The sequence below is a fragment of the Anomaloglossus baeobatrachus genome, chromosome 2 (genome assembly GCF_048569485.1).
Source record: "Anomaloglossus baeobatrachus isolate aAnoBae1 chromosome 2, aAnoBae1.hap1, whole genome shotgun sequence".
Lineage (NCBI taxonomy): Eukaryota > Metazoa > Chordata > Amphibia > Anura > Aromobatidae > Anomaloglossus > Anomaloglossus baeobatrachus.
Genome location: NC_134354.1, coordinates 420,543,643 through 420,570,982, shown reverse-complemented (window position 1 = coordinate 420,570,982; position 27,340 = coordinate 420,543,643). Strand labels below are relative to the sequence as shown.

Below are 27,340 nucleotides of genomic sequence, written 5' to 3'. Positions count from 1 at the left end.
TATTGCTGGTACAATGCCCTGCATTCAGCAATTTACTTCAGGCTCCGGCCAGCTTCAAAACTCGGTGAAAATCGAGGTTCCGAAAGACCACTTTGGTTGTGGAAATGGAGAGGCGTTCTACAACCGTCTGTTGCGAGACCTCTTGGGCGTAAGGAAAGAGGATGTGTACTGTCTGCAGGAGAGGGGGCAGTGCACGTACATCCTGACATTGAGGACCAAGACTGCCTGTAGCACTTTCCAAGGGCGAGTGAAGGGTGCGACCCATAACCAGCTATTGGAGGGGGTGGTTTTCACTTACCTGTATAGTGAAGGCGAGACCCCTGTGGTGGTGTACATGTACAACCCGTATGTCAGTGAGCACGACATTGAGTTGTATCTCAGGCGTTTCTGCACCTCCGTCCGTTTTGTGGGGAATGTGCACACCATTAATGAGATTTGGAATGGCAAACGCCGGTTTTTGGTGCGATTTAACCCAGACCCAGAGAGTTCAGAGGGCCATGTACACCCCCCCTCCACGGTAGTGCTGGGAAAAAACATTGGCTACCTATTCTACAATGGGCAACCTCGCAGATGTCGGAAGTGTGGCGGTCTTGGTCACTTGCAGCATGAGTGCAAGAACGAAAAAGTTAGTGAGTGCCATAACTGTGGTCAATGGGGTCATACCTCTAAAGATTGCACAAGTGATAAGATCTGCAGCGGATGCGGTCTGTGTACCCATCTATTTAACAGCTGTCCGTTACGGCCTAGGCGGTCCGGGGGTCCCCAGACACCTGCGGCAAGTTCCGCAGGAGTGCCTTCCCATGCGGGTATGGCCAAGACGGGGTCCCTAGTCGCCAGCTTTGCAGATGTGCTTATTGGACGAAGGAGACCCGACCCGGTTGTGGTAAGCGCTACTGACTCAGTTCCCCCCTGTAATGCTGAGTCATCACCCACTCCTGCAGGTTGCCAGGTTACACCTGGCGGGGAGTTGGGATCCCCCCGGAGCGGTTCTGGGGGAAGGCCGAGTCAGCCTGGCTGCTCGGTAGTTCCTGATTCCATGATGGAGGCCCAGTCCGGGACCGTGACGGAGAGGGATGACAGCGTTATTGCAGACCAACCAGGTGCCCAGACGGATGTCCCCCCTGATGACCACTCTGTTGACCACCATGAGGATAAGCCAGATGCTCCCTGTGATGTTATCCAAGACGTCCAGCCAGATGTCCACCCTGATGTGCAGGGACCACCTCCGGATGACCAGGACACTTTGGACATAGTACCCCCTGGGCAGGGGGACCAGATGGACCTGAGCACCTGCGCAAAAAGAGGCCGAAATGAGCGGGACCAGGAAATAAAAAAGAGGCGGATGGGTCCTCATGTCTCCATTCCAGCCAACAGCCCGATAGGGTCAAATGTGGACCCAGAATGTGTGGACTCTGATTCCGATGATACCGGTAGTATGAACACTGTTCCATCTATATTTGATTGTTCCCATCTCTCGGACTCTGAAAGTTCTGGTCTTAACATAAACATTTAATGGCGGACATCAAAATAGCCTCACTGAATGTGAGGAGCTTAAAAAGCCCGATCAGAAGAGTGGCCCTGTTTGCATGGCTAATGACCTTGAACTTTGACATTTTTTTCTTACAGGAATGCGCCATTGGCCATGACCTTACATACTCTGACATTAAAAAAGACTGGACCTTAGGGCCCTCTGTCTGGTCGGGGTCTAACATGAATAAGGCTGCTGGAGTGGGGATTTTATTTAAAAACAAGGATGTTAAGATTTTATCTGTCACAGAAATTTCTCCAGGCCGTGCTTTGTTAACACATGCAGTTTTTAATGGTTTTACTTGTCGTTTTATTAATATTTATGCTCCCCCTGAAAAAAATGAACGCTCCTCCCTTTTTAATGACATGCAGTTGTTTTTAACAGGTCCATCCCCTGTGGTGGTGGGAGGGGATTTTAACTGTGTGATGTTGGGAGAGGGGAGAGGAGGTGGTGACAATACCAGAAAACCAGACAAAACCTCATGTCAAGTCAAGCATATTTTATCTGATTTTAAATTGCAGGATGCCTGGAAAAAAATTCACCCGTCTGACCCAGGGTACACATGGAGTAATGGTACTGTCTCTTCCCGTATTGATTTTATTCTTCCCTCCTCAGATTCTTTTACCCCTAAATCAGCCGGACTCATGACAAATATTTTTTCTGACCACGCCCTCATATATGCAGATTTAGAATATGCAGATGAGGAGAAAGTGGGCAAACGCTCCTGGAAACTAAATACATTGTTATTACAGGATGAGGAAACCCGGGCTGCATTTATTGCTAAATATAAAATATGGAGGAGTAAGAAATGTCCAGAGCAATCCATGTCTAATTGGTGGGATGGTGTTAAGTGTCGCATACGGAATTTCTTTGTCACTGTGGGTAGGAGGCGGGCCCGGGAAAAGAGAAGGTGTTTCAGGGATCTCAATGTTAGATTGGAGACTCTCCATAAGTTAAAAGGGTGGGGAGTCCCTGGGGCGGAGGAGGACATTGCCGAGTTAAAAATTGAGATCCAGAACTTTCTTGACCAAAAAGGAAAAGAGATAATATTTAATTCCCGGGTAAAACATTTGGAAGAAGATGAGACATGCTCTAGATATTTTTTTAAAAAAGTGGGGGAGAGGAAGAATTTTATACGGGAATTGGGAGGTCAGACATCATCAAAGGGAATGCTAGAGGAGGCTTTTAATTTTTTTAGCAACCTTTTTAACCTCAAACACATTGATCAGTCTTGTTTTAATGATAATTTGAATTTTTTATCCCTCTTTTTATCCACCGAGGACCAGGACCTCCTGTCTGAGGAAATAAACATGGCGGAGGTGGAGGGAGCCCTAAAAGATTTTCAAAAAGGTAAAGCTCCAGGGTCAGACGGTCTCCCCATAGAGTTTTATCATGTTTTCTGGGATGTTATTAAAGATGATCTTATGGGAGTTTTTAATGAGGTTTTTAAAGACAATTTTATACCCTATTCTTGGAAGAAATGTGTGATTACCCTGATCTTTAAAAAAGGATGATAAGGCAAACTTAGAAAACTGGAGGCCTATCTCTCTTTTAAATACTGATTATAAGATATTGGCTAAAATTTTAAGCAGCCGTATTAAAAGTGTTATTAAAAGTGTGATTCATCCAGATCAGGTCTGCGGTATCCCCGGACGGTCCATCTGGGAGCATCTTAACCTTATATGGGACCTGATCTGGTACCAGAAGGATCGCAAGCAGCCTATAGCCATTTTATCCCTTGATTTTAAAAAAGCTTTTGACAGGGTATCACACTTTTATCTTTTTAGTGTTTTAAAAAAGATGGGGTTTCCTGTTGGTTTTATTGATAAAATTAAGCTTTTATACAATGACACGTATGCGCAGATTTTAATAAATGGTTTTGTAACAAAAGAGGTTGCCCTCCGATCCGGGGTAAAACAGGGTTGCCCCATGTCCCCCTTACTGTTTGTTTGTGCTATAGAACCACTCTTGTGCCGTTTACGTGAGGACAAGGTGGTTAGGGGGATCCCTGTTCCTGGAGGTGGGGGAGCCCAGGTAAAAGCGTTAGCATACATGGATGATGTGTCTATATATTGTACCAGCTCCGCTGCCATAAACAGAGCAGTGCTGGATACGGAGATTTTTAGTGCTGGATCCGGTTTTAAATTAAATAAAGAAAAATGTGATTGTTTTATTGTAGGTCAATGGGAGCCCGAGCCACCAAAGATACCGGTCCAAAATGATGGGATTAAAATTTTGGGGATCCACTTTGATGAGCAAAATGATGGGTGTAAGAACTGGGACCTGGTTCTCACAAGATTGAGTCAAAAAATATCATTATGGCAGCTAAGGAAACTTACTATGGAGGGGAAGATTCTAATCATAAAAATGATCCTGCTCCCCATCATTTTGTACGCAGCAATGGTGTTTCCTCCAAATTCCCTATACTTTAAAAGACTAATGAAACCCATCTTTTATTTTCTGTGGAACTCCAAAATGGAAAAATTAAAGAGAATAACTGTATGTAAGAGTAAAAGGAATGGTGGCAAGGGACTCCCTGACCTAAAGTTGTTTTTATTAATAAAGTTTTTTGTGTTTTGTTACAAAAGTTTGAATAATGCTGGGGCTTTTACTTGTTTTTTAAGGTACAGCACGGGGTATGTTTTTAAAAAACTGCATGTTGATATTTTACCTAATCGTCCTGTTCTTTTATCTCCTCCGAAACAATATAAGATTTTAGAGACTATTATATCTGAATATGATTTGATAAATGTGGACAAGGGAGTCTTGTCCAATCAGCGAAAGTTGACAGCCGCCTGTAAGGGTCATGAGATTATGGAGGATGTGGCTAATTTTTCCCCGTCTAGGTGCCGATTAATCTGGAACAACGTCTCATGCCCAGCTCTTAGTAATATGCAAAAGGATCTGGCCTGGCAAATAGTCCACCAATGTCTCCCCACCAGGGCCTTCCAACATCGTAGGGGACTTGTGGCCAGTGCCAGATGCCCAAGAGACAGGTGTGCCCAGGAGGAGACGGTGTTCCACCTGTTCTGGTATTGTGCTTACGCACAAGAGGTATGGCAGGCAGTGGGCACGCTCCTGAAATGGGTGTGTGGGTTGCACACCCTAAATTGTGATGTGGTGTTATACGGTATAATTGATTGTCCTACCATGTACCAGGCAAAAATCGCATGGCTCTTAATTAACAGTTTTAAAGAGGCCCTATGGAAAACCAGAAATATTTTACTGTTCAAGCATGATTGCATCCCTGTGAAAGACTGTATAGGTCTTGCATTATGTACCATGTACACGTATTATTTGAGAGACTGCAAAAAACAGGGAACATTGGAAGCAAAAAAGGCATGGTGTCTCCAGATATGGAACACTTTTATGTATTTATAATCATATTTTATTTGTGATTCTATGTCTTTTACTGTATTGCTTTTAATGTATTTTATCTCATGTTTTAAGTAAAATGCTGGTTTTATGTATGTTTATGTGATTTTATGTGATATTTTACTGTTCCTGTAAATACCTGATTTGGGTTTTATGATGCGTTTCATGTGCTCAAGTAACTATGTTTTGTATCTAAAGTGTGACTTTTTGTTTGTAATGACTGAGTTTAATAAAGCTTGTTTGAAACGTGATCTGTTCTTATCAGTTTAATATCTGATACGTCCCCTATCTGGGGACCATATATTAAATGGATTTTTAGAACAGGGAGATGGAAAAAGAGCTTGCTCTGTCCACTCCACGCATTGACCTGGTATTGCAGTACCTCCAGGAACGGTGCACCCCTTCTTAACCCAGTTTCCAAAAGCAGAACTCAATTCACCTGATTCATATTAGCACGATTAACGAATTGAAAGAAAGCAAGCAACTTCATATGCACCTCAATTTGGCCCATTCACTTTTCACTTTTTACTTGCTTTATTCATCCAAATAGCAAACTCATCACCACTCAACTTCACCAACTCTGCTATGTCCCGTGCAGTATCTTGTTCTCAGTCTAATCTAGATCATGTGCAATTGAATGGAATAGATCCCTTTTGGACAAAGTGGAGTCAGCTGCTGCAGTGACCACAGGTGTGTTGCAACCTGCTGCATAGCCTGATACCGCAATATAAGGAACGTCAAATACTAAGAATGGGCGACCTATGAAAGAATTAGTACTTTCATTAAGTATACTAAACCGGCTAATTGGGAATAGACAAACTGTAAAAAGCCCTCTGAGAAAGCCCCCCCTCTAACCTTTGTTAGTACGCTTTTCTGTGGTCTGCCTGTTGATGTATTTTCCGTTTGAACAGTGCACAACATGAAGAGACGGAACACTGGCGGCTTGTCACAATGCCCCCCGATGACATCACAATAGCGCTGCTGCCTAGAAAGACAGCTGCACAGCAGAAATTGCTCTTTGGGTAGGAGGGTGGGCTAGTGGAAGGAGGGGTCAAGCCGTTTTTTTCCCGGGTGGTAGGGGGATCACAGGACAAGGGATGCGGGGGGTGAGAAGGGTTCAGAGGGCAGGGTTTGGGGGCTGGGAAGTGAAGGGAAAAGATTAGGGTTTGGGGATGATGAAAGGGCTTTCTACAGGTAAGGATGGCAAAGGGTGGCAGTGACGGAAAGTCAGGCGACCTGTCCTGTCCGTCTTTTTGTATCATGAATTGGAAAGACTGCAAGGGGCAGGGGAGGTGCTTGTGCCCAAAAGGAGGAGTTATTCAGATTCATTGCAGTGGGCGGCGGCTGCAAAGCGCACCATTCTTCGTGTTTTTGCTGTGCAAAGCAGCCTTTTCAAGGGTTGGCTTGGGTGACAAAATGTCTTCTGTAGGCGTGGGTTTGTCTCCCTCTCACTCTCTCTCCCTAAGATGTGTCCGGCTGAGGCCAGGGTGCCACTCGAGGCCCAAACCAATTCTGGTTATCGCTTCTCGGCCTTTTGGCTAAGATCAAGTGTAGTATCTGTTCTTATCAGTTTAATATCTGATACGTCCCCTATCTGGGGACCATATATTAAATGGATTTTTAGAACAGGGAGATGGAAAAAGAGCTTGCTCTGTCCACTCCACGCATTGACCTGGTATTGCAGTACCTCCAGGAACGGTGCACCCCTTCTTAACCCAGTTTCCAAAAGCAGAACTCAATTCACCTGATTCATATTAGCACGATTAACGAATTGAAAGAAAGCAAGCAACTTCATATGCACCTCAATTTGGCCCATTCACTTTTCACTTTTTACTTGCTTTATTCATCCAAATAGCAAACTCATCACCACTCAACTTCACCAACTCTGCTATGTCCCGTGCAGTATCTTGTTCTCAGTCTAATCTAGATCATGTGCAATTGAATGGAATAGATCCCTTTTGGACAAAGTGGAGTCAGCTGCTGCAGTGACCACAGGTGTGTTGCAACCTGCTGCATAGCCTGATACCGCAATATAAGGAACGTCAAATACTAAGAATGGGCGACCTATGAAAGAATTAGTACTTTCATTAAGTATACTAAACCGGCTAATTGGGAATAGACAAACTATAAAAAGCCCTCTGAGAAAGCCCCCCCTCTAACCTTTGTTAGTACGCTTTTCTGTGGTCTGCCTGTTGATGTATTTTCCGTTTGAACAGTGCACAACATGAAGAGACGGAACACTGGCGGCTTGTCACAATGCCCCCCGATGACATCACAATAGCGCTGCTGCCTAGAAAGACAGCTGCACAGCAGAAATTGCTCTTTGGGTAGGAGGGTGGGCTAGTGGAAGGAGGGGTCAAGCCGTTTTTTTCCCGGGTGGTAGGGGGATCACAGGACAAGGGATGCGGGGGGTGAGAAGGGTTCAGAGGGCAGGGTTTGGGGGCTGGGAAGTGAAGGGAAAAGATTAGGGTTTGGGGATGATGAAAGGGCTTTCTACAGGTAAGGATGGCAAAGGGTGGCAGTGACGGAAAGTCAGGCGACCTGTCCTGTCCGTCTTTTTGTATCATGAATTGGAAAGACTGCAAGGGGCAGGGGAGGTGCTTGTGCCCAAAAGGAGGAGTTATTCAGATTCATTGCAGTGGGCGGCGGCTGCAAAGCGCACCATTCTTCGTGTTTTTGCTGTGCAAAGCAGCCTTTTCAAGGGTTGGCTTGGGTGACAAAATGTCTTCTGTAGGCGTGGGTTTGTCTCCCTCTCACTCTCTCTCCCTAAGATGTGTCCGGCTGAGGCCAGGGTGCCACTCGAGGCCCAAACCAATTCTGGTTATCGCTTCTCGGCCTTTTGGCTAAGATCAAGTGTAGTATCTGTTCTTATCAGTTTAATATCTGATACGTCCCCTATCTGGGGACCATATATTAAATGGATTTTTAGAACAGGGAGATGGAAAAAGAGCTTGCTCTGTCCACTCCACGCATTGACCTGGTATTGCAGTACCTCCAGGAACGGTGCACCCCTTCTTAACCCAGTTTCCAAAAGCAGAACTCAATTCACCTGATTCATATTAGCACGATTAACGAATTGAAAGAAAGCAAGCAACTTCATATGCACCTCAATTTGGCCCATTCACTTTTCACTTTTTACTTGCTTTATTCATCCAAATAGCAAACTCATCACCACTCAACTTCACCAACTCTGCTATGTCCCGTGCAGTATCTTGTTCTCAGTCTAATCTAGATCATGTGCAATTGAATGGAATAGATCCCTTTTGGACAAAGTGGAGTCAGCTGCTGCAGTGACCACAGGTGTGTTGCAACCTGCTGCATAGCCTGATACCGCAATATAAGGAACGTCAAATACTAAGAATGGGCGACCTATGAAAGAATTAGTACTTTCATTAAGTATACTAAACCGGCTAATTGGGAATAGACAAACTGTAAAAAGCCCTCTGAGAAAGCCCCCCCTCTAACCTTTGTTAGTACGCTTTTCTGTGGTCTGCCTGTTGATGTATTTTCCGTTTGAACAGTGCACAACATGAAGAGACGGAACACTGGCGGCTTGTCACAATGCCCCCCGATGACATCACAATAGCGCTGCTGCCTAGAAAGACAGCTGCACAGCAGAAATTGCTCTTTGGGTAGGAGGGTGGGCTAGTGGAAGGAGGGGTCAAGCCGTTTTTTTCCCGGGTGGTAAGGGGATCACAGGACAAGGGATGCGGGGGGTGAGAAGGGTTCAGAGGGCAGGGTTTGGGGGCTGGGAAGTGAAGGGAAAAGATTAGGGTTTGGGGATGATGAAAGGGCTTTCTACAGGTAAGGATGGCAAAGGGTGGCAGTGACGGAAAGTCAGGCGACCTGTCCTGTCCGTCTTTTTGTATCATGAATTGGAAAGACTGCAAGGGGCAGGGGAGGTGCTTGTGCCCAAAAGGAGGAGTTATTCAGATTCATTGCAGTGGGCGGCGGCTGCAAAGCGCACCATTCTTCGTGTTTTTGCTGTGCAAAGCAGCCTTTTCAAGGGTTGGCTTGGGTGACAAAATGTCTTCTGTAGGCGTGGGTTTGTCTCCCTCTCACTCTCTCTCCCTAAGATGTGTCCGGCTGAGGCCAGGGTGCCACTCGAGGCCCAAACCAATTCTGGTTATCGCTTCTCGGCCTTTTGGCTAAGATCAAGTGTAGTATCTGTTCTTATCAGTTTAATATCTGATACGTCCCCTATCTGGGGACCATATATTAAATGGATCATGTGCTTCGGCAGCACATATGCTCAGTGGCAGAGCCTACACACAAGATGATTAGCATATGATTGATTAGCCCCTGCACAGCAGCTGCAGCAGGCCATGGATGATGACATGAAAAATACAAAAAATCTGTTCTTATCAGAACAAACTGAGCTAGCTACACTTGACGAGATACGATCAGGGAGACGAGCTCCGAAGCCCAGCCGAGACCGGAAGAGGGAGATCGGACGGAAGAAGAGCTTGGCAGAAAGAAGCAAGAAGACGAAGCCTCGGAGAAGACTTGGGGAGACCAGAGGAACTTCGAGGAGGAACACAGCGGGAGAAGACACCCGGAGAAGAATCCAAGATCCAGCTCCGGGAACTCAAGCAGGAACCAGCCATGGCAAGCAAGCCAGAGAAGGCAGCCAAGAAGGCTCAGGACCCAGGGACCTCCAGGAAGGCTCATCCAGAGGCTTCTTCGGCCCAAGAGGCCCCTACCTCCGACGCCAGCCAGCCGGAGGGAGCCCGGACGCTGCCTGAAAAGGCTCCAACCCTGGAGCCTTGGATGCGGCAGACGGTCGCCCTGAAGCTAAAGGCGGTGGATGGTAGGTTGCCGGACATGTCCAGCGACGTGTTCTGCAAGAAGATGATTCTGGATCAGGGCTTCTCCAGGGCGGAAACCCTGAGTGTCCAGACCTTCATGACTGGCATTTTTCTGGTAACCTTTGCCACGGTGAATGCCTGCAGGAGATACTGGGAGGCGATGAACGCAGCGATGCCGGACTCCCCTTTTCATTCTTTTTTAGGATCCTGTCCTATACAGAGGGATGAGAAGAGGATCACGGTCTCCATGCGGAACCCGCACACCCCAGGAAGAGACATCTCCACGTTCCTGGGACGTCTCTGCACAGTGGTGAGGGAGCCATCCCACATCCTTAACGGCAACGGATTCTGGACGGGTAAGTGGTCAGTAACCGTTCGACTCTACAGGGAACCAGCATCCGAGGATGGTCTCCAGCACCTGCCCCCGACATTCTCTCTGGGAAACTCCTTTGGTCTCATCTACTACCCGGACATGCCACACAACTGCAGGAAATGTGGCGGGAAAGGGCATTCGATGAAGACCTGCAAGGAGGACGCCTGCAGGGTTTGCCGGGTGACAGGACACAGCTCCAAGGACTGCCCAAAGAAGAAGACTTGCAACCTATGTGGACAGGCGGACCACCTTTACAAGGACTGCCCACAGCGGGAGAAATCCTGGGCAAGGGTTGCCGCGGCGACCCAGTATCGGGTAGTCACAGCTTCGTCGACCAAGGCAGCTACGACCAAGGGCACAGAGGCCAAGGACAAGGCGGCCAAGAACCCGGCGACCGTGGCTCCAGCCGATGCCCCAGCAGCCACGGAGTCCAGGGAAAAGAAGGGTAAGAAAACTGTTGCCCCCTCCCTGGTCCCCCCCCCTGTCACCCCTGTCCAAACCCCTCCCCCCCCGGCCAACCCTACTGAGGATTCCACTACCTCCACCTCATTTCCCTACTCCTCAGTTGGTCTCCTCACCCCCCCCCCAAAGCCCACTCTCCCTCCCCAGACCATGAGAGCAGAGGGCCTCAGCACTCTTGCACTTTTCACCGAGGAGGATTTTCCAGCTCTTGTCTCCTCAGGTACAGGCCAAAGGAAAAGGAAGGTGGAAGATAGTCCTGTCGCAGAACCTTCCAAGCTGTTCATTGTGGACCCCAATCCACCCCAGGAAGAGGAGGATGGCCTCCTCCCAGAACCGGACGTGTTGGAGCAGATGGTGGAGTCCCTTGTGGCCGAAGAAGAAATGGAGGAGTCGGAAGCCACTGAGGCACCATCCCTGCTCGATCAGCTAGAAGAAGAGGGTCTGCTGGAGATACCCTTACCAGCAGGTGCCAAAGAGGAAGAACCGCCCGACCGGAGTGGTAACTAAGGCACACCGCCTGCTCTAACTTTCTCTTTCCTCCAATGACTGCTAACATTAACATCTTTTCCATTAATGTTAGGAGCATCAGAGACAAGTTCCGACGTCAGACAATTTTTGCGTTCCTTAACACTCAGTCTAGTGATGTATTTTTCCTGCAGGAATGCTCCCTTCCCTCCTCTAGGTCCTTCAACCATCTGGCCAGGGAGTGGACCCATGGCCCATCCTACTGGTCTGGCGGGGGCGACTGTAGGTCCGCGGGGGTCGCCGTGCTGATCAGGGGAAGCGCCTTCACATTGGACTCTGTTCAGGAAATCGTCTGCGGCAGGTTACTGCTCGTGGATGGCACCTGGGCGGGAGAACCTGTCAGGTTCATCAATGTGTATGCTTCTCCTGTGAAGAGCGATCGACTGGAGCTCCTCCAAGCCCTGCGCCCTCAGCTCGCTACCGCCAGGACGGTAGTGATGGCCGGGGATTTCAACTGCCCGATTGAGGAGGATGGACGCAGTTCTGGAACGGCTGCCAAGTTGGACGTCACATCCAAACTGCTCATTGAGATGGTGACCGAAGCCTCTCTTGTGGACGTTGTTGGCTCCATCGGACACGGATCCGTGAACTATTCATGGTGCCGATCCGATGGCTCGCTGCGTTCCAGGATTGACTTTGTGTTTACCTCTCGGGCGGTTGGGCGGAGTGGACACTCGATGGTCCCCTGCTTCTTCTCTGACCACAGAGCCATTCACTTTCAAGGTGTGCTGGGCCATGGCTTCCCCATTGGCCCGGGCTCCTGGAAGCTGAACTGCTCTCTGCTGGAAAAGGGTGAGATTCTGGAGGAGCTTAGAGCTGCCTACTCCACGTGGCGGGCCTACAAGGCGGGCTTCCAGTCTGTTTCTGACTGGTGGGAATACGTTAAACTCGAGTTCCGTTTCTTCTTTCAGGCAAAGAGTCAACAACAGGCGTGTCTGAAGAGGAGGGACTTCAGGAGACTCCAGCGTGAGCTGCGTTCCCTGCAGGACCTTCTTCGATGCGGCTGGGACGTGAGAGAGGAGCTGGAGGAGACTAAGAGGAGCCTGAAAAGGCACTTCGAGGAGGAGTCCGAGCGAATTGTCTTCCGTTCCAAAGTGGAGAACCTGGAGAAGGGTGAGAAATGTAACTCGTTCTTTTTCAGGAAACTCCACGCCGGTCACACGCCCATGAATGAACTACGAGACGAGAGTGGAAGCATACGACGCGGGAAAGAGAATGTGATGAAGGTCGTCAGCGACTTCTACAGCGAACTCTACGCCCGCAAGACTACTGACCCCGAGGCCGCCGATAAGTTCCTTTCAGGTATCACTAACCATCTTGACCCTGCAGACGCGGCGGCCATGGACGTTCCTCTGACGGTGGACGAGCTGCTCTCGGCCGCCAAATCCTTTAGTTCTGGCAGGACACCGGGCAGTGACGGCCTCCCAGCAGAGCTCTATGTAGCGCTGGGAGACCTAATCTGTCCGGACCTGTTAGGGCTGTATGAGGAGATGGTGGTGGAGGGCAGAATGCCTCCATCTCTGAGGGAAGGAATGGTCACGATCCTGTACAAGCGTAAAGGAGAGAGGTGCGACCTGAAGAATTGGCGTCCCATCACCCTTCTGAATGTCGACTACAAGATCCTGGCCAAGACGATGGCAACGAGACTGAAGACGGTTATCGGACGGATCATCCACCCGGATCAGACCCGCGGCATCCCCGGACGTCGCATCGCAGACAGCCTGGCTCTCATGCGGGACACGGTCGAGTACATCAAAGCCCGCCGGGTGCACGCAGCCCTGATCTCGTTGGATCAGGAAAAGGCCTTCGACCGTGTTTCCCATGAGTTCCTGGGCAAAGCTCTGCACAGGTTAGGTTTGGGTAACATGTTTTGTTTGTATGTCCAACTAATGTATTTTGATATTCACAGCTCGGTGTTGGTAAACGGCTGGAAGACTGACCCCTTCCCGGTCCTCTCAGGGGTCAGACAAGGCTGCCCTCTGTCACCTCTTCTTTTTGTTTGTGTTATAGAACTCTTTGCAGAGGCTATCCGGCGGAATGGAGAGATCAGAGGGATCACCGCACCAGGACCAGAACGCTTCGAGGTCAAGTGCTCGCTCTACATGGACGACGTGACCGTCTTCTGCGCGGACCGGCGCTCAGTCGACACCCTCGTCCAGACCTGTGAGACCTTCGGACGGGCTTCGGGAGCCAAAGTCAACTGCGGGAAGTCGGAAGCCATGCTCTTCGGGGACTGGCAGCCGGCCTCTTCCGCCCCCTTCCCTTTCAGCATCCAGCCGGATTTCATCAAGGTTCTTGGAGTCTGGTTCGGGAAGGAAGGAGCAGCCCTCAAGTCCTGGGAGGAACGCTTGACCAAGATCACCCAACGGATCGGTCTGTGGAGCCTCAGACGCCTCACCTGTGAGGGCAAAGCACTGGTCCTGCGTAACGAGGTACTGCCCGTGCTGCAGTACACGGCCCAGGCCTGGCCCCCCCTTGCCACCGTGTGCAGGGCCATTACCAGGACGGTGTTTCGTTTTGTCTGGGGATCCAAGATGGACAGAGTAAAGCGGAGCATCATGTACAAGGATCCTCGCAAGGGTGGGAAGGGCGTACCCGATATCCCCACCCTCCTGCGATCCTCCTTCGTATGTGACTGCGTTCGCCGAACTCTGCGAGTCAAGAGAGGTTCCGCGGGTGGGTCCATGTCTCGCTTCTTCCTGCTCCCCCTTTGGAGATGGTTAGGCTGGGACAAGTGGGACAGCTCCTTCCCCTACAACTGGACGGCGCCATGGTTCTACGGAGACGTGGTTCGGTTTGTGAGGGAACACCAACTGGAGGGACTCAAGCCTGATTTGTGGAAGCCAAAGACTATCCACAAACTCATCAGAGCCAAGGACGAAATGGAGAACATTCCAGGACTTCATCACGACACACTGGAGACTGTTTGGACAAACGTGTCATCGGCTGGATTGACCAACGGGCACAAGGACTTGTCATGGATGGCGATACAGGGCGGACTGCCCGTCCGGTCATTCATGCACGCCCGGAACCTGTGCAAAACCCGGTACTGCCCAAGGTGCCCCTTCGTGGAGGAAACATCGCTGCACGCCTTTTGGGACTGCCGTTTCGCACAGCGCCTGTTGGTTGCCCTGGAGGATGACCTGAGGAACTCCGTCCCCAGAGGGAGCCTATCGTACCATTCCGTACTTTATGGACTCTTCCCTGGGACTCACACCGTTGGAGCCATCCAGGAGGCTTGGCGCCTTATGAACTGCTTTAAGGACGCTATTTGGGTCGCCAGGAACCGGCTCATCTTGAAGAGGGAGAGGATGTCTATCCAGGATTGCCGCAGGCTGATCCACAGCCTGCTCAGAGACTATTCCATCATGGACAGTCCGGACGACAGCGCCGAGGAGGAGGTTTAGACCTCTTCCATGCCCCCTCCCTCCTTTTCCCGTTATGTGCGTCTTTCAATAAAGCTTCGGGCCTGTGATTTCCCCACCCTATCCCCCTTTTCCCCTACCCCCATCCCCCAATCGCCGGTTCGTCGTTATTTATTGTCTAACTTTTTCTTTCAGCTTGAGTGTTATGGATAAGCATAGGAGCGTGATGTATAGTTTAGTGCGTCGTACTCTATGGCTATGTAAGAAGGATTGTATATTTCTGTGTGTACGGGGCTGCGGCACTGTACACGGTTTGTTACCTTTTTGTGAGTAGTGCATGATAATAAAGATGCTGTTAAATCAAAAAAAATCTGTTCTTATCAGTTTAATATCTGATACGTCCCCTATCTGGGGACCATATATTAAATGGATTTTTAGAACAGGGAGATGGAAAAAGAGCTTGCTCTGTCCACTCCACGCATTGACCTGGTATTGCAGTACCTCCAGGAACGGTGCACCCCTTCTTAACCCAGTTTCCAAAAGCAGAACTCAATTCACCTGATTCATATTAGCACGATTAACGAATTGAAAGAAAGCAAGCAACTTCATATGCACCTCAATTTGGCCCATTCACTTTTCACTTTTTACTTGCTTTATTCATCCAAATAGCAAACTCATCACCACTCAACTTCACCAACTCTGCTATGTCCCGTGCAGTATCTTGTTCTCAGTCTAATCTAGATCATGTGCAATTGAATGGAATAGATCCCTTTTGGACAAAGTGGAGTCAGCTGCTGCAGTGACCACAGGTGTGTTGCAACCTGCTGCATAGCCTGATACCGCAATATAAGGAACGTCAAATACTAAGAATGGGCGACCTATGAAAGAATTAGTACTTTCATTAAGTATACTAAACCGGCTAATTGGGAATAGACAAACTGTAAAAAGCCCTCTGAGAAAGCCCCCCCTCTAACCTTTGTTAGTACGCTTTTCTGTGGTCTGCCTGTTGATGTATTTTCCGTTTGAACAGTGCACAACATGAAGAGACGGAACACTGGCGGCTTGTCACAATGCCCCCCGATGACATCACAATAGCGCTGCTGCCTAGAAAGACAGCTGCACAGCAGAAATTGCTCTTTGGGTAGGAGGGTGGGCTAGTGGAAGGAGGGGTCAAGCCGTTTTTTTCCCGGGTGGTAGGGGGATCACAGGACAAGGGATGCGGGGGGTGAGAAGGGTTCAGAGGGCAGGGTTTGGGGGCTGGGAAGTGAAGGGAAAAGATTAGGGTTTGGGGATGATGAAAGGGCTTTCTACAGGTAAGGATGGCAAAGGGTGGCAGTGACGGAAAGTCAGGCGACCTGTCCTGTCCGTCTTTTTGTATCATGAATTGGAAAGACTGCAAGGGGCAGGGGAGGTGCTTGTGCCCAAAAGGAGGAGTTATTCAGATTCATTGCAGTGGGCGGCGGCTGCAAAGCGCACCATTCTTCGTGTTTTTGCTGTGCAAAGCAGCCTTTTCAAGGGTTGGCTTGGGTGACAAAATGTCTTCTGTAGGCGTGGGTTTGTCTCCCTCTCACTCTCTCTCCCTAAGATGTGTCCGGCTGAGGCCAGGGTGCCACTCGAGGCCCAAACCAATTCTGGTTATCGCTTCTCGGCCTTTTGGCTAAGATCAAGTGTAGTGTTGTTCGAAGAGATGGTTTAAGCTCCAGGCCACCTTAGTACAATGATACAATGCACACTGGAAGGTTGCGCTTGCTAGTACTCTGGGTGGATAGTATATTCATCTAGAGGAAAACATGGCCCTACCAGGATCGAGGCTATTAGACTGAGTAAGGGTGGGGGGCTATGGTACAACGTGCCCCAGGACTGACGACCCTGGAGTGAGTCTGAGCTTGCTGGCTTGGGACCCCGGCAAGCCTTGGGCTCTGTAGCACACCGTACCTTGCCTTTTCATACTTTTTGAGCATATTACCCTATCCCGGCCTTCTGGCTAGGAAGGGAAATTTTTATAATCCCGGTCGGAGGTCTGGTCAGCTTTGGGCTGAGAAACTAACACCCGGTTGGAGGTCTGGGTCAGCTTCGGCTGAGAAACCAACACCCGGTTGGAGGTCTGGGTCAGCTTCGGCTGAGAAACCAACACCCGGTTGGAGGTCCGGTTAGCCTTGGGCTGAGAAACCAACACCGGTTGACGGTCCGGGCAGTTTCGGCTGCCAAACCAACAACTAGTAGCTCTCTACTCCACTTGGGTAAGATGCCTGGGTGGACGCTGGGAGCAACGACAAGGCTCAACCAGGCTTCGGCTTGGGGGAGCACCGAAGATCCCTGACCCTTGCTGTGGCCTTCTGGCTCGGAGGGACGGGGTTGATTTTTGGGGACCCTCTCCTCACAGTGGGGTCCACACGAATCCTAGCCTTTGCACTGTTTTTGGTGTGACTTCGGTCATGCATTTTTTGTGGTGGTTTGGAAAGCTTCATTAAATCAAAAATCTGTTCTTATCAGTTTAATATCTGATACGTCCCCTATCTGGGGACCATATATTAAATGGATTTTTAGAACAGGGAGATGGAAAAAGAGCTTGCTCTGTCCACTCCACGCATTGACCTGGTATTGCAGTACCTCCAGGAACGGTGCACCCCTTCTTAACCCAGTTTCCAAAAGCAGAACTCAATTCACCTGATTCATATTAGCACGATTAACGAATTGAAAGAAAGCAAGCAACTTCATATGCACCTCAATTTGGCCCATTCACTTTTCACTTTTTACTTGCTTTATTCATCCAAATAGCAAACTCATCACCACTCAACTTCACCAACTCTGCTATGTCCCGTGCAGTATCTTGTTCTCAGTCTAATCTAGATCATGTGCAATTGAATGGAATAGATCCCTTTTGGACAAAGTGGAGTCAGCTGCTGCAGTGACCACAGGTGTGTTGCAACCTGCTGCATAGCCTGATACCGCAATATAAGGAACGTCAAATACTAAGAATGGGCGACCTATGAAAGAATTAGTACTTTCATTAAGTATACTAAACCGGCTAATTGGGAATAGACAAACTGTAAAAAGCCCTCTGAGAAAGCCCCCCCTCTAACCTTTGTTAGTACGCTTTTCTGTGGTCTGCCTGTTGATGTATTTTCCGTTTGAACAGTGCACAACATGAAGAGACGGAACACTGGCGGCTTGTCACAATGCCCCCCGATGACATCACAATAGCGCTGCTGCCTAGAAAGACAGCTGCACAGCAGAAATTGCTCTTTGGGTAGGAGTGTGGGCTAGTGGAAGGAGGGGTCAAGCCGTTTTTTTCCCGGGTGGTAGGGGGATCACAGGACAAGGGATGCGGGGGGTGAGAAGGGTTCAGAGGGCAGGGTTTGGGGGCTGGGAAGTGAAGGGAAAAGATTAGGGTTTGGGGATGATGAAAGGGCTTTCTACAGGTAAGGATGGCAAAGGGTGGCAGTGACGGAAAGTCAGGCGACCTGTCCTGTCCGTCTTTTTGTATCATGAATTGGAAAGACTGCAAGGGGCAGGGGAGGTGCTTGTGCCCAAAAGGAGGAGTTATTCAGATTCATTGCAGTGGGCGGCGGCTGCAAAGCGCACCATTCTTCGTGTTTTTGCTGTGCAAAGCAGCCTTTTCAAGGGTTGGCTTGGGTGACAAAATGTCTTCTGTAGGCGTGGGTTTGTCTCCCTCTCACTCTCTCTCCCTAAGATGTGTCCGGCTGAGGCCAGGGTGCCACTCGAGGCCCAAACCAATTCTGGTTATCGCTTCTCGGCCTTTTGGCTAAGATCAAGTGTAGTATCGTTCGAAAAGGTGGTTTAAGGCTCCGGCCACCTTAGTACAATGATGCAATGCACACTGGAAGGTTGCGCTTGTTAGTACTTTGGGAGGATAGTATATCCATCTAGAGGAAACCATGGCCCTACCAGGATCGAGGCTATTAGACTGAGTAAGTGTGGGGGTTATGGTGCAATGTGCCCCAGGAATGGACACCCTGGAGGGAGTCTGAACTTGCTAGGTTGGGACCCTGGTAAGCCTCAGACTCTGTCGCACGCCGCGCCTTGCCTATTCATACTTTCCAAGCATATTGCCCTATCCCGGCCTTCTGGCTAAGAAGGGAAATTTTTATAATCCCGGTCGGAGGTCTGGTCAGCTTTGGGCTGAGAAACCAACACCCGGTTGGAGGTCCGGGTCAGCTTTGGCTGAGAAACCAACACCCGGTTGGAGGTCCGGTTAGCCTTGGGCTGAGAAACCAACACCCGGTTGGAGGTCCGGTCAGCCTTGGGCTGAGAAACCAACACCCGGTTGGAGGTCCGGTCAGCTTTGGGCTGAGAAACCAACACCGGTTGACGGTCCGGGCAGTCTCGGCTGCGAAACCAACGACTAGTAGCTCCCTACTCCACTTGGGTAAGATGCCTCGGTGGATGCTGGGAGCAACAACAAGGCTCAACCAGGCTTCGGCTTGGGGGAGCACCGAAGATCCCTGACCCTCGCTGTGGCCTTCTGGCTCGGAGGGACGGGGTTGATTTTTGGGGATCCTCTTCTCACGGAGGGGTCCACACGAATCCTAGCCTTTGCACTGTTTTTGGTGTGACTTCGGTCATGCATTTTTGCGGTGCTTTGGAAAGCTTCATTAAATCAAAATCTGTTCTTATCAGTTTAATATCTGATACGTCCCCTATCTGGGGACCATATATTAAATGGATTTTTAGAACAGGGAGATGGAAAAAGAGCTTGCTCTGTCCACTCCACGCATTGACCTGGTATTGCAGTACCTCCAGGAACGGTGCACCCCTTCTTAACCCAGTTTCCAAAAGCAGAACTCAATTCACCTGATTCATATTAGCACGATTAACGAATTGAAAGAAATCAAGCAACTTCATATGCACCTCAATTTGGCCCATTCACTTTTCACTTTTTACTTGCTTTATTCATCCAAATAGCAAACTCATCACCACTCAACTTCACCAACTCTGCTATGTCCCGTGCAGTATCTTGTTCTCAGTCTAATCTAGATCATGTGCAATTGAATGGAATAGATCCCTTTTGGACAAAGTGGAGTCAGCTGCTGCAGTGACCACAGGTGTGTTGCAACCTGCTGCATAGCCTGATACCGCAATATAAGGAACGTCAAATACTAAGAATGGGCGACCTATGAAAGAATTAGTACTTTCATTAAGTATACTAAACCGGCTAATTGGGAATAGACAAACTGTAAAAAGCCCTCTGAGAAAGCCCCCCCTCTAACCTTTGTTAGTACGCTTTTCTGTGGTCTGCCTGTTGATGTATTTTCCGTTTGAACAGTGCACAACATGAAGAGACGGAACACTGGCGGCTTGTCACAATGCCCCCCGATGACATCACAATAGCGCTGCTGCCTAGAAAGACAGCTGCACAGCAGAAATTGCTCTTTGGGTAGGAGGGTGGGCTAGTGGAAGGAGGGGTCAAGCCGTTTTTTTCCCGGGTGGTAGGGGGATCACAGGACAAGGGATGCGGGGGGTGAGAAGGGTTCAGAGGGCAGGGTTTGGGGGCTGGGAAGTGAAGGGAAAAGATTAGGGTTTGGGGATGATGAAAGGGCTTTCTACAGGTAAGGATGGCAAAGGGTGGCAGTGACGGAAAGTCAGGCGACCTGTCCTGTCCGTCTTTTTGTATCATGAATTGGAAAGACTGCAAGGGGCAGGGGAGGTGCTTGTGCCCAAAAGGAGGAGTTATTCAGATTCATTGCAGTGGGCGGCGGCTGCAAAGCGCACCATTCTTCGTGTTTTTGCTGTGCAAAGCAGCCTTTTCAAGGGTTGGCTTGGGTGAGAAAATGTCTTCTGTAGGCGTGGGTTTGTCTCCCTCTCACTCTCTCTCCCTAAGATGTGTCCGGCTGAGGCCAGGGTGCCACTCGAGGCCCAAACCAATTCTGGTTATCGCTTCTCGGCCTTTTGGCTAAGATCAAGTGTAGTATCTGTTCTTATCAGTTTAATATCTGATACGTCCCCTATCTGGGGACCATATATTAAATGGATTTTTAGAACAGGGAGATGGAAAAAGAGCTTGCTCTGTCCACTCCACGCATTGACCTGGTATTGCAGTACCTCCAGGAACGGTGCACCCCTTCTTAACCCAGTTTCCAAAAGCAGAACTCAATTCACCTGATTCATATTAGCACGATTAACGAATTGAAAGAAAGCAAGCAACTTCATATGCACCTCAATTTGGCCCATTCACTTTTCACTTTTTACTTGCTTTATTCATCCAAATAGCAAACTCATCACCACTCAACTTCACCAACTCTGCTATGTCCCGTGCAGTATCTTGTTCTCAGTCTAATCTAGATCATGTGCAATTGAATGGAATAGATCCCTTTTGGACAAAGTGGAGTCAGCTGCTGCAGTGACCACAGGTGTGTTGCAACCTGCTGCATAGCCTGATACCGCAATATAAGGAACGTCAAATACTAAGAATGGGCGACCTATGAAAGAATTAGTACTTTCATTAAGTATACTAAACCGGCTAATTGGGAATAGACAAACTGTAAAAAGCCCTCTGAGAAAGCCCCCCCTCTAACCTTTGTTAGTACGCTTTTCTGTGGTCTGCCTGTTGATGTATTTTCCGTTTGAACAGTGCACAACATGAAGAGACGGAACACTGGCGGCTTGTCACAATGCCCCCCGATGACATCACAATAGCGCTGCTGCCTAGAAAGACAGCTGCACAGCAGAAATTGCTCTTTGGGTAGGAGGGTGGGCTAGTGGAAGGAGGGGTCAAGCCGTTTTTTTCCCGGGTGGTAGGGGGATCACAGGACAAGGGATGCGGGGGGTGAGAAGGGTTCAGAGGGCAGGGTTTGGGGGCTGGGAAGTGAAGGGAAAAGATTAGGGTTTGGGGATGATGAAAGGGCTTTCTACAGGTAAGGATGGCAAAGGGTGGCAGTGACGGAAAGTCAGGCGACCTGTCCTGTCCGTCTTTTTGTATCATGAATTGGAAAGACTGCAAGGGGCAGGGGAGGTGCTTGTGCCCAAAAGGAGGAGTTATTCAGATTCATTGCAGTGGGCGGCGGCTGCAAAGCGCACCATTCTTCGTGTTTTTGCTGTGCAAAGCAGCCTTTTCAAGGGTTGGCTTGGGTGACAAAATGTCTTCTGTAGGCGTGGGTTTGTCTCCCTCTCACTCTCTCTCCCTAAGATGTGTCCGGCTGAGGCCAGGGTGCCACTCGAGGCCCAAACCAATTCTGGTTATCGCTTCTCGGCCTTTTGGCTAAGATCAAGTGTAGTCCCTTCATTGGGTTTGCCTTGGTCTTGGCTGGGAGGGGCCCGGGCTTGCACAACCGCCGGCCTTGGGGATTGTTGCGCCTTTTGGTGCTTACGTCCCCTTCTGGCTGGTGGTTCCTGGGCTCGGGAGGCGATCACCTGCGGCACTGCGCTATTGTGTGGTGGCCGATGACCGTTTTCTGAAATTTGCGGATGAAATCTCATCTGTTCTTATCAGTTTAATATCTGATACGTCCCCTATCTGGGGACCACATATTAAATGGATTTTTAGAACAGGGAGATGGAAAAAGAGCTTGCTCTGTCCACTCCACGCATTGACCTGGTATTGCAGTACCTCCAGGAACGGTGCACCCCTTCTTAACCCAGTTTCCAAAAGCAGAACTCAATTCACCTGATTCATATTAGCACGATTAACGAATTGAAAGAAAGCAAGCAACTTCATATGCACCTCAATTTGGCCCATTCACTTTTCACTTTTTACTTGCTTTATTCATCCAAATAGCAAACTCATCACCACTCAACTTCACCAACTCTGCTATGTCCCGTGCAGTATCTTGTTCTCAGTCTAATCTAGATCATGTGCAATTGAATGGAATAGATCCCTTTTGGACAAAGTGGAGTCAGCTGCTGCAGTGACCACAGGTGTGTTGCAACCTGCTGCATAGCCTGATACCGCAATATAAGGAACGTCAAATACTAAGAATGGGCGACCTATGAAAGAATTAGTACTTTCATTAAGTATACTAAACCGGCTAATTGGGAATAGACAAACTGTAAAAAGCCCTCTGAGAAAGCCCCCCCTCTAACCTTTGTTAGTACGCTTTTCTGTGGTCTGCCTGTTGATGTATTTTCCGTTTGAACAGTGCACAACATGAAGAGACGGAACACTGGCGGCTTGTCACAATGCCCCCCGATGACATCACAATAGCGCTGCTGCCTAGAAAGACAGCTGCACAGCAGAAATTGCTCTTTGGGTAGGAGGGTGGGCTAGTGGAAGGAGGGGTCAAGCCGTTTTTTTCCCGGGTGGTAGGGGGATCACAGGACAAGGGATGCGGGGGGTGAGAAGGGTTCAGAGGGCAGGGTTTGGGGGCTGGGAAGTGAAGGGAAAAGATTAGGGTTTGGGGATGATGAAAGGGCTTTCTACAGGTAAGGATGGCAAAGGGTGGCAGTGACGGAAAGTCAGGCGACCTGTCCTGTCCGTCTTTTTGTATCATGAATTGGAAAGACTGCAAGGGGCAGGGGAGGTGCTTGTGCCCAAAAGGAGGAGTTATTCAGATTCATTGCAGTGGGCGGCGGCTGCAAAGCGCACCATTCTTCGTGTTTTTGCTGTGCAAAGCAGCCTTTTCAAGGGTTGGCTTGGGTGACAAAATGTCTTCTGTAGGCGTGGGTTTGTCTCCCTCTCACTCTCTCTCCCTAAGATGTGTCCGGCTGAGGCCAGGGTGCCACTCGAGGCCCAAACCAATTCTGGTTATCGCTTCTCGGCCTTTTGGCTAAGATCAAGTGTAGTCCCTTCATTGGGTTTTCCTTGGTCTTGGCTGGGAGGGGCCCGGGCTTGCACAACCGCCGGCCTCGGGGATTGTTGCGCCTTTTGGTGCTTACGTCCCCTTATGGCTGGTGGTTCCTGGGCTCGGGAGGCGATCACCTGCGGCACTGCGCTTTTGTGTGGTGGCCGATGACCGTTTTCTGAAATTTGCGGATGAAATTTAAAAAAAAAAAAAAAAAAAAAATCTGTTCTTATCAGTTTAATATCTGATACGTCCCCTATCTGTGGACCATATATTAAATGGATTTTTAGAACAGGGAGATGGAAAAAGAGCTTGCTCTGTCCACTCCACGCATTGACCTGGTATTGCAGTACCTCCAGGAACGGTGCACCCTTTCTTAACCCAGTTTCCAAAAGCAGAACTCAATTCACCTGATTCATATTAGCACGATTAACGAATTGAAAGAAAGCAAGCAACTTCATATGCACCTCAATTTGGCCCATTCACTTTTCACTTTTTACTTGCTTTATTCATCCAAATATCAAACTCATCACCACTCAACTTCACCAACTCTGCTATGTCCCGTGCAGTATCTTGTTCTCAGTCTAATCTAGATCATGTGCAATTGAATGGAATAGATCCCTTTTGGACAAAGTGGAGTCAGCTGCTGCAGTGACCACAGGTGTGTTGCAACCTGCTGCATAGCCTGATACCGCAATATAAGGAACGTCAAATACTAAGAATGGGCAACCTATGAAAGAATTAGTACTTTCATTAAGTATACTAAACCGGCTAATTGGGAATAGACAAACTGTAAAAAGCCCTCTGAGAAAGCCCCCCCTCTAACCTTTGTTAGTACGCTTTTCTGTGGTCTGCCTGTTGATGTATTTTCCGTTTGAACAGTGCACAACATGAAGAGACGGAACACTGGCGGCTTGTCACAATGCCCCCCGATGACATCACAATAGCGCTGCTGCCTAGAAAGACAGCTGCACAGCAGAAATTGCTCTTTGGGTAGGAGGGTGGGCTAGTGGAAGGAGGGGTCAAGCCGTTTTTTTCCCGGGTGGTAAGGGGATCACAGGACAAGGGATGCGGGGGGTGAGAAGGGTTCAGAGGGCAGGGTTTGGGGGCTGGGAAGTGAAGGGAAAAGATTAGGGTTTGGGGATGATGAAAGGGCTTTCTACAGGTAAGGATGGCAAAGGGTGGCAGTGACGGAAAGTCAGGCGACCTGTCCTGTCCGTCTTTTTGTATCATGAATTGGAAAGACTGCAAGGGGCAGGGGAGGTGCTTGTGCCCAAAAGGAGGAGTTATTCAGATTCATTGCAGTGGGCGGCGGCTGCAAAGCGCACCATTCTTCGTGTTTTTGCTGTGCAAAGCAGCCTTTTCAAGGGTTGGCTTGGGTGACAAAATGTCTTCTGTAGGCGTGGGTTTGTCTCCCTCTCACTCTCTCTCCCTAAGATGTGTCCGGCTGAGGCCAGGGTGCCACTCGAGGCCCAAACCAATTCTGGTTATCGCTTCTCGGCCTTTTGGCTAAGATCAAGTGTAGTGTTGTTCGAAGAGGTGGTTTAAGCTCCAGGCCACCTTAGTACAATGATACAATGCACACTGGAAGGTTGCGCTTGCTAGTACTCTGGGTGGATAGTATATTCATCTAGAGGAAAACATGGCCCTACCAGGATCGAGGCTATTAGACTGAGTAAGGGTGGGGGGCTATGGTACAACGTGCCCCAGGACTGACGACCCTGGAGTGAGTCTGAGCTTGCTGGCTTGGGACCCCGGCAAGCCTTGGGCTCTGTAGCACACCGTACCTTGCCTTTTCATACTTTTTGAGCATATTACCCTATCCCGGCCTTCTGGCTAGGAAGGGAAATTTTTATAATCCCGGTCGGAGGTCTGGTCAGCTTTGGGCTGAGAAACTAACACCCGGTTGGAGGTCTGGGTCAGCTTCGGCTGAGAAACCAACACCCGGTTGGAGGTCTGGGTCAGCTTCGGCTGAGAAACCAACACCCGGTTGGAGGTCCGGTTAGCCTTGGGCTGAGAAACCAACACCGGTTGACGGTCCGGGCAGTTTCGGCTGCGAAACCAACAACTAGTAGCTCTCTACTCCACTTGGGTAAGATGCCTGGGTGGACGCTGGGAGCAACGACAAGGCTCAACCAGGCTTCGGCTTGGGGGAGCACCGAAGATCCCTGACCCTTGCTGTGGCCTTCTGGCTCGGAGGGACGGGGTTGATTTTTGGGGACCCTCTCCTCACGGTGGGGTCCACACGAATCCTAGCCTTTGCACTGTTTTTGGTGTGACTTCGGTCATGCATTTTTTGTGGTGCTTTGGAAAGCTTCATTAAATCAAAATCTGTTCTTATCAGTTTAATATCTGATACGTCCCCTATCTGGGGACCATATATTAAATGGATTTTTAGAACAGGGAGATGGAAAAAGAGCTTGCTCTGTCCACTCCACGCATTGACCTGGTATTGCAGTACCTCCAGGAACGGTGCACCCCTTCTTAACCCAGTTTCCAAAAGCAGAACTCAATTCACCTGATTCATATTAGCACGATTAACGAATTGAAAGAAAGCAAGCAACTTCATATGCACCTCAATTTGGCCCATTCACTTTTCACTTTTTACTTGCTTTATTCATCCAAATAGCAAACTCATCACCACTCAACTTCACCAACTCTGCTATGTCCCGTGCAGTATCTTGTTCTCAGTCTAATCTAGATCATGTGCAATTGAATGGAATAGATCCCTTTTGGACAAAGTGGAGTCAGCTGCTGCAGTGACCACAGGTGTGTTGCAACCTGCTGCATAGCCTGATACCGCAATATAAGGAACGTCAAATACTAAGAATGGGCGACCTATGAAAGAATTAGTACTTTCATTAAGTATACTAAACCGGCTAATTGGGAATAGACAAACTGTAAAAAGCCCTCTGAGAAAGCCCCCCCTCTAACCTTTGTTAGTACGCTTTTCTGTGGTCTGCCTGTTGATGTATTTTCCGTTTGAACAGTGCACAACATGAAGAGACGGAACACTGGCGGCTTGTCACAATGCCCCCCGATGACATCACAATAGCGCTGCTGCCTAGAAAGACAGCTGCACAGCAGAAATTGCTCTTTGGGTAGGAGGGTGGGCTAGTGGAAGGAGGGGTCAAGCCGTTTTTTTCCCGGGTGGTAGGGGGATCACAGGACAAGGGATGCGGGGGGTGAGAAGGGTTCAGAGGGCAGGGTTTGGGGGCTGGGAAGTGAAGGGAAAAGATTAGGGTTTGGGGATGATGAAAGGGCTTTCTACAGGTAAGGATGGCAAAGGGTGGCAGTGACGGAAAGTCAGGCGACCTGTCCTGTCCGTCTTTTTGTATCATGAATTGGAAAGACTGCAAGGGGCAGGGGAGGTGCTTGTGCCCAAAAGGAGGAGTTATTCAGATTCATTGCAGTGGGCGGCGGCTGCAAAGCGCACCATTCTTCGTGTTTTTGCTGTGCAAAGCAGCCTTTTCAAGGGTTGGCTTGGGTGACAAAATGTCTTCTGTAGGCGTGGGTTTGTCTCCCTCTCACTCTCTCTCCCTAAGATGTGTCCGGCTGAGGCCAGGGTGCCACTCGAGGCCCAAACCAATTCTGGTTATCGCTTCTCGGCCTTTTGGCTGCGATCTGGTGTTGGTAATCCTGCTAGCATCTGGTTGTAGCACATTAGGTGTCTGGGGTACCCCGCCTTTTGGCCTTAGGTGCGGGTCCCACTCTTGTAGTGGGATCCAATCCTCTGCTGCTTTTGGGAGTTGGGCTTAGTCCCCAGACAACGAGTTGCGATCGCTCAGCTGGATTATCTTTGGATTTTCCAGTGAGTATTTTGTTGCGGAAAATCCCCCGTTGCCATGGATGCGGATCCTGGCGATATTCCCACCTATGCTCGCCTAAAGCATACGGTACGGGTATACTTCGATAAAGGAGGGAGTGATGGTCGTGGCCTAAGATATGTCGTGGGAGAGGTGCTTGAACGCACCTTCTCAGTGCGTAAACAGGAAATCTTGGCCATCCAGGACTACCCTCGACGAGGTGTGTTCGATATTACCTTTACAGGAGAGGGTATCCACCGAGATTTCTGTACTAAAACTAAGGATCCGGATGTGATTTTCCAAAAGAAACCATCCCTTAAAGGTATAACTATTGTAGAACACAAAATTGACGATGTAAAG

At 49.2% G+C, this 27,340-nt stretch overlaps 8 non-coding genes and 4 pseudogenes across 8 annotated transcripts; all 12 read left to right on the top strand.

Annotated features, from left to right (window-relative positions):
- Nucleotides 1-5,134: 5,134 nt before the first annotated feature.
- LOC142292561 (U2 spliceosomal RNA) lies at nt 5,135-5,307 on the top strand (annotated as a pseudogene).
- A 1,114-nt stretch (nt 5,308-6,421) lies between these two features.
- Nucleotides 6,422-6,612, top strand: LOC142293244 (U2 spliceosomal RNA). The gene has a single exon (XR_012751221.1). It is a non-coding gene; the product is annotated as a U2 spliceosomal RNA (small nuclear RNA).
- A 1,114-nt stretch (nt 6,613-7,726) lies between these two features.
- LOC142293232 (U2 spliceosomal RNA) lies at nt 7,727-7,917 on the top strand. The gene has a single exon (XR_012751215.1). It is a non-coding gene; the product is annotated as a U2 spliceosomal RNA (small nuclear RNA).
- A 1,114-nt stretch (nt 7,918-9,031) lies between these two features.
- On the top strand, nt 9,032-9,151 carry LOC142292638 (U2 spliceosomal RNA; annotated as a pseudogene).
- A 5,601-nt stretch (nt 9,152-14,752) lies between these two features.
- Nucleotides 14,753-14,959, top strand: LOC142293147 (U2 spliceosomal RNA; annotated as a pseudogene).
- A 1,916-nt stretch (nt 14,960-16,875) lies between these two features.
- On the top strand, nt 16,876-17,068 carry LOC142293178 (U2 spliceosomal RNA). Its single transcript, XR_012751168.1, has one exon. It is a non-coding gene; the product is annotated as a U2 spliceosomal RNA (small nuclear RNA).
- Nucleotides 17,069-18,182: 1,114 nt separating this feature from the next.
- On the top strand, nt 18,183-18,324 carry LOC142292746 (U2 spliceosomal RNA; annotated as a pseudogene).
- Nucleotides 18,325-19,021: 697 nt separating this feature from the next.
- Nucleotides 19,022-19,216, top strand: LOC142293179 (U2 spliceosomal RNA). The gene has a single exon (XR_012751169.1). It is a non-coding gene; the product is annotated as a U2 spliceosomal RNA (small nuclear RNA).
- Nucleotides 19,217-20,330: 1,114 nt separating this feature from the next.
- On the top strand, nt 20,331-20,521 carry LOC142293221 (U2 spliceosomal RNA). The gene has a single exon (XR_012751205.1). It is a non-coding gene; the product is annotated as a U2 spliceosomal RNA (small nuclear RNA).
- Nucleotides 20,522-21,840: 1,319 nt separating this feature from the next.
- On the top strand, nt 21,841-22,025 carry LOC142293294 (U2 spliceosomal RNA). The gene has a single exon (XR_012751266.1). It is a non-coding gene; the product is annotated as a U2 spliceosomal RNA (small nuclear RNA).
- A 1,340-nt stretch (nt 22,026-23,365) lies between these two features.
- On the top strand, nt 23,366-23,549 carry LOC142292651 (U2 spliceosomal RNA). Its single transcript, XR_012750771.1, has one exon. It is a non-coding gene; the product is annotated as a U2 spliceosomal RNA (small nuclear RNA).
- Nucleotides 23,550-25,461: 1,912 nt separating this feature from the next.
- LOC142293181 (U2 spliceosomal RNA) lies at nt 25,462-25,657 on the top strand. The gene has a single exon (XR_012751171.1). It is a non-coding gene; the product is annotated as a U2 spliceosomal RNA (small nuclear RNA).
- The last annotated feature ends 1,683 nt before the right edge of the window (nt 25,658-27,340 follow it).